Source organism: Gossypium hirsutum, chromosome A07 (genome assembly GCF_007990345.1).
Source record: "Gossypium hirsutum isolate 1008001.06 chromosome A07, Gossypium_hirsutum_v2.1, whole genome shotgun sequence".
NCBI lineage: Eukaryota > Viridiplantae > Streptophyta > Magnoliopsida > Malvales > Malvaceae > Gossypium > Gossypium hirsutum.
This window is the reverse complement of record NC_053430.1, coordinates 80,325,779-80,332,708: the sequence shown is the minus strand read 5'-3', so window position 1 is coordinate 80,332,708 and position 6,930 is coordinate 80,325,779. Positions and strand designations below refer to the sequence as shown.

General features: G+C 37.2%; 1 non-coding gene across 1 annotated transcript; it reads left to right on the top strand.

Moving 5' to 3' along the window:
- Positions 1 to 6,205: 6,205 nt before the first annotated feature.
- LOC121203888 (small nucleolar RNA R71) lies at positions 6,206 to 6,312 on the top strand. Its single transcript, XR_005898820.1, has one exon. It is a non-coding gene; the product is annotated as a small nucleolar RNA R71 (small nucleolar RNA).
- The last annotated feature ends 618 nt before the right edge of the window (positions 6,313 to 6,930 follow it).

The following is a 6,930-nucleotide window of genomic DNA, read 5'->3' as shown; positions in this document are numbered from 1 at the left end:
TCAAATGGTAGATCCTAGTCTGGTGTGACTATTATAGGTGTCGTAACTAATCAAATCTTCAAATATTTGAAAGCCTTTAAGCATTCCTTATCAAACTTGAACGTCGAGTCCTTCTCCAATAATTTGAATAAGGGTTTAGCAATTTTGGAGAAGTCCTTGATGAATCTTCGATAGAAATCGGCGTGGCCCAAAAAGCTCCTAACACCTTTTACAGATGTTGGAGGTGGGAGTTTCTCAATAACATCTACCTTTGCTTTATATACTTTGATTCCATGTCTCGTTATCCGATGCCTTAGAACAATCCCTTCTCGTACCATGAAATGGCACTTTTCCCAATTGAGTACTAGGTTTGTTATTCGTATCGCCTTAGTACCTTGGCTAGATTGGCTAGGCAATCATCATATGCATCTCCAAGTACTAAAAAATCATCCATAAAAACTTCCAAATACTTCTCAACCATTTCAGTAAAAATAGACATCATACATCTTTGAAATGTAGCAGGTGCGTTACATAAACCAAATGGCATGTGTCTAAATGCAAATGTACTGTATGGGCAGGTGAATGTTGTCTTGTGCTGATCTTTCGGTGCTACTCTAATCTAATTATACCCAGAGTATCCACCAAGAAAATAGTAGTAGTCTCGCCCCACGAGTCTATCCAGCTCTGGTCCAACAACGGCAAAGAAAAGTGATCTTTCTTAGTCGCCTTGTTCAGGTTCTAGTAATCGATGCAAATTCTCTATCCTCTAATCGTTCTAGTTAGTATCAACTCGTTATTCTTGTTTTCAATGACTGTGATACCTCCTTTCTTTGGCACGTACTGGACTGGACTTACCCATGAACTATCTAAGATGGGGTAAATTATACCCGCATCTAACCACTTCATGATGGGGTTCAGTCTTTATTGTCCATCGATCGTCCCTTTTTCGCCATCTTCTAGTATGATCTTGTTCATGCATACAGATGGGCTAATACCGCAGATATCGACTATGGTTCATCTGATAGTCCAATTGAATTGTTTCAACACCAAGATGAGTTTCTCTTCTTGCTCAGTAGTTAATTCTACTAAAACAATCAAAGGCAGAGTAGAAGAGTTACCTAAATAAACATATTTTAGATGTGAAGGTAGTACCTTGAGTTCTAATTTAAGTAGCTCCTCGATTGACGCTAATCCCTTTCCTCTAACTCCAAAGATTCAAAGAGGGATTACGGAATAAATCCTCTTTGATTAGCTTCTAACAAAGCTAAGTACTCATCCTCCTCTTCATCATTCAGAGAATCTAATGTCAAAATTTGTTCCAACGGATCCTCCACACAGTTGGGCTCCTTCTCCACTATTAAATCTTCTAAATTGGATACTGCAAAACAATCATCAATTGTGTCAGGAAATCGTATAGACTTTAAAACGTCTAATGTTACCTAATTATCCTGAACACGCATAGTAAGCTCGTCCTTTTGCAAATCAATAAGGGTCCTTCCGGTTGCAAAGAATGATTTTCCTAAGATAATTGACACTTTTTTGTCGGCTTCAAAGTCTAGGATAATAAAATCAGCAGAGAAGATAAATTTATCTACACGTATCAATACGTCCTCAATTTTTCCTTCTAAGTGTGCTAAGGATCGATCTGCTAATTGAAGTGTAACTGTAACACCCTGTACCCGAGACCGTGGCCGGAGTCGAGCACGAGGTATTTACGGACTTATTTCATTGTAAAACACAGTTCATTTTAAAAATTTCCAGACAAGCTGGCTAACTGCGTCACTGTCACCTTAAAAACCATATCTTGAGTTCCAAAACTCGAAAACCAGTTTCGTAAATTTTACCTGAAACTAGACCACATATCCTTCTACAAATTTTTTTCTAGAATTTTTGGACAAGCCAATTAGTACATTTTATTAGTTAAAGTCTCCCCTATTTCAGGGTTCGACTACTCTGACCTTCATGCATTACGACTTAGATATCTCCTTGTACAGGGATTCAATACTTATGCCGTTTGTTTCTAATGAAACTAGACTCAAAAAGGAATCTATACATATATGGAATGACTTCTAATTATCTCTGGTTAATTTATAGTGAATTTTCAAAGTCAGATCAGGGGATCCAGAAATCGCTCTGGCCCTGTTCCACGGAAACTTAAATATCTCTTAAAATACGACTCATATGAGTTTTTCATTTCTTCCATATGAAATTAGATTCATCAAGGTTCGATTACATAATTTATTAACTATTTAATTCTATTCCTACTATTTTTAGTGATTTTTCAAATCCACACCACTGCTGCTGTCACCATCTGTTTTTAAGGTAAACTTTACCTATTTCATGGTTTCCATGAATCAACTAGAACTTGTCATACAAAGCACCAAAATGATCATGATTAACCATTCCAATGGCTAATCGTTACCAAACATTTCCATACCTCTCAATGAACAACATACAAAACGACTATAATGCTATGCTCAAAGTATATATATAAGCCATTTTCGCATGGCTATCCAAATTTATACAAAACCAAAGGGTACATGACCAACAACAAAAAGGGTAGTCCTATACATGCCATTTTCAAAGTTCAACCAAAAGTGTACCAAAAGGGCTTTGATAGTGTGGACGACTTCGACTTCGACAATCCCGAGTCTGATAGCTGACGAACCGAAATCTATAAAACAAAGATTCAAAGAACGGAGTAAGCATTTAATGCTTAGTAAGTTTTGAGCAATGAAATTAGGCACAACTAAAGTATAGCATTCATATAACTAAACGGATAATTTCATATACACATATTCTCAAAAAAATCAGTTCTACTTCACATTTCCAACCTTTATATTCACACATAAGGGATCAACTTAACCAAAGGCCGGAAGCTCATTAATTGACTGAGCGAATAATATTTAAAAGGAATCAACTACTCCAATGCATATACGAAACGTACCTCATCGTTGGAATTTTACGAGCGTATTAATTGAAATTATTACAGCAAGATCGCTCATTCCCAAACCAAGTACCTTCGAAATTTAGCCGGATATAGCTACTTGCACAAATGCCTTTGGGACTTAGCCCGATTATAGTAACTCGCACAAATGCCTTTGGGACTTAGCCCAGATATAGTAGCTCGCACAAATGCCTTCGGGCTTAGCCCAGAATTAGTCACCAGCACAAATGCCTTCGGGACTTAGCCCGGTTATCATCCAAATATCCATGCACATATCAATAAATCATGACACATCTATATTTCATTTTCATAACTAGAATTCAAACACAAGTCACTTATCAAGCATTATCATTTTCGGCTCAATAGTACATACAAAGAGCATGATTTTAATTTACTTAAAACATGATCTAATCGAATCATAATCTAAGATCCATTACTCAAAAACTTACTTCGGATGTTGTCGAACGATTCGATCACTTTTTTCCTTTCCCTTGTCCAACTTTGGTCCTCTAAGCTCTTGAGCTAATTCAAGCAAATTTAACTTATTAAAGTCTCATTATGCTAGCTTATGGCCGAATATGACAAGGAGTTGATAGGTCATATGGCCACCTTTAGCTCAAATACAAAGTGGTCATACGCATTTTTAATCACATTGAGCAATTTAATACAATTAATCTAACATTTCCTCATGTGCACCTTCATGACCGAATACACACATCATTAACCTAATATCAATTAACTAAGCACTTTAACAAATTCTCCTTGAGCCGATTATCTAAGTCAAGATAAAAGCATCAATATGCTTGCCCCTAACCGAATACATGCAACACCAATCTATCTCATGTGGCCGAAGATGCATGTCTATGTTGAGGCCAATTATATGCTTCATACTTCCTACAAATATGGTTACTTGTATTAACTACATACCATTTTGTTTCAAGTTCAAAACTCGGCTAATACACATATATACACTAGTAATCAAATACTAGTATTTGCACTTCACCATACTACCATTTCTCATGCAAATAACATGAACAACAACCATATTTCCTACTATGGCCGAATGCATCAAGACACCATACCATTTCAATTTTGGTCATGGGTTAAACAAAGAACCTAATGTCTAACTCAAAAAAAATGCTAAAAAGAAAATCCAAGAGGCATCAATCCACCATCACATGTATCATTACAAAGCTTCACATTTAGCATGCAAATGACATCAACACAATTCCACCTTAGCCGAAACTTAACTCATCTCCATGCATCATCACCACAACATCAAACAACAACCAAGAAGACAACACCCATGGCCGAATATCATCTCCAACACATAGCAAAGATTTAAACCATGGGCTAGGTAGAACTCAAGCTAACAACTAAAACATGCATGCATCTCATGGAACATCATCAAACATACCTTAATCTAGATACTAGTATGGCCGAACCTCTTCAATCTTTTCTTCCCCTCCTTCCTTTGATTTTTCGGTCAAGAAGAAACAAATGAGAACCTCTGTTATTTTTTTTCATCATCCTGCTAACCATTTTTATTTTATTGCCCATGCTCCTTATTTTATTTTTCCTAACATAAAACACTAACATAAAAGGTTTATAATACCTTTTATCCCATAGCATGGCCGGCCACTAGTCAAATTTTGGGTAATTTGACATGCAAACCCATCACCTTTATAACATGCATTAATAGGCCACTTACATTTGCCTAGCACATTTCTAAATTTTCTCACATAAGTCCTATTAACTAAATTCACATGCAATTAACTAAATCGAAGCTTAAAACTTTCATACATTCATATTCACATATTTTAGACAATAATTATCATATTCAAATAATTTGGTGACACGGTTTAGCGGTCCCGAAACCGCTTTCCGACTAGGGTCACTTTAGGGCTGTCACAGTAACTGTAGTAAGTCTAACTTCACCTATCCCCAACTTTCTAAATATTGACATAGGCATCAAGTTGATACTCGTACCCAAGTCACATAGTGCCTTACCATAATATGTTGCTCCAATGTTGCAAGGTATGGTAAAACATCCAGGATCCTTCAATTTTGGGGGTAGTTTGTCTTAAAGATATGCATTGCATTCCTTCGTCAGAGCTACCGTCTCAAATTCTCTGAGTCTTCATTTTTTGGACAGGATATCCTTCATGAATTTGACGTAGTTCAGAATTTGCTCTAGTGCTTTAACCAACAGGATGTTGATATGAAGTTTCTTGAGTACGTCTAGGAACTTATTGAATAAAAACTCCTACTTCTGCTTTTGAAGTTTTTGAGGGTAGGGTGGTGGTGATTTCTTTACTAGAACTGGTTGAATTAGAATTAGCTAGTTCTGAAATTACCTTGTCAGGTTTTGCAGATTTTGGTTCATGTGAAACTAGAATTTCAATGCTCGGTTGAACTTCCTCTGATTCTTAAGCATCAACTTGCTCCTTTTCAGCTTTAATGGTGTTGGGCTCTACTGTCTTTGCACTCCTCAATGTTAATACTTTACAATGCTCCCTAATCGGATTCCTTGAATTTTTTGTATCCCTAGGTAAAGCACCTTGTGGTCGATTCCTGAGTTCAGTTGCAAACTGGCCCATTTGGTTTTCTAGGTTTTTCAATATAATTGCTTGGCTTTGGATTAAGGCATCATTATTGGTGATATATGCCTTCAACAGATTTTCTAAGCCATTGGATGGTTCAGCTTGGGTTGGTTTCTGAACTTGTTGGGGAAAACATGGTGGCTGGGTCAATCTAGGTTGGGCGTAAGTATTACTGGTTCCAACTCCTTGGTTACTCTAGGAAAAATTTGGGTGGTTTCACCACGATTGGTTATAAAAATTGGAATGCAGTCCTTGCCTTCCTCAGTTTTGGTTCTGGTTACCTATGTAGTACATGGATTCTGGGTTTGATGGACATTCTTCAAACAAATGTCCTTCCCCACAATAAACACATGCTATATTTTCAAATTGATTTGGTGGCTGTGCTGCAAAATTGTTAGACCCATTAGTAGTAAGATTTTTAAGCACTGAGGATATTGATTATACCTGAGATGCGAGTGAAGTAAGAGCATTTACTTCATGTATTCCAGCAACCCGTCTTCCTGACGCTGCTCGGTTGGTTGGCCATTGGTAATTGTTGCTGGCAATCCTCTCGATAATTTCATAAGCCTCATTGTAAGACTTAGAAAGGAGAGCACCATTACCAGAAGTGTCCACTACCATCCTCGTGTGAGCATTGAGACCATTATAAAATTTCTTAAGTTGGATGCAATGTGGGATTCCATGACGAGGGAACTTTTGTAATAACTCTTCGTACTTTTCCCATGCCTCATACAATGACTCATCATCCATTTATTGGAAGGCAGTGATCTCGTTCCTCAACTTAACATTATTGCTAGGAGGGAAATACTTCATAAGGAATCTTTTTGCTAACTCTTGCCATATGGAAATTGATTCAGTGGCAATGAGTTCAACTAGGCTCGAGCTTTGTTCCTCTGCGAATGTGTGAACAGCTTCAATCGTAATGCATCTTCGGGTACTCCGACTAACTTGAAAGAATCACTCACGTCCATAAATAGTCTTAAGTGTAGGTGAGGATATTCCGTAGGCATTCCACGAAATTAGCCCACTGTCTGAAGCATCTGGAACATGACTGGCTTCAGCTTGAACTGTTATGCCTCAATTTCGGGTCTCCTAATACCCGAATTAAGATCATTAAATATTGGCACGGCATACTATCATAAAGCTCTATCCCTATCATTAGCAATAAGGATAGGATTTTGAGTAGGGTTTGCTCCGTTTCCATAGATTGGATTTTCGAAGTTCATCTCTTCAGTCCTCCTCTGATTTGTTTGTCTTCTTCACTGTCGAAAAGTTCTTTCTATCTCAGGGTCTACAAGGAGTAGGTCAATAATTCGGTCAATACTCATAAACACCTGAAATAATCACAGAAAATTTAATTAAGTTAAAACTTCAACAGAAAAAAAAAACCAAAGTGTAAAC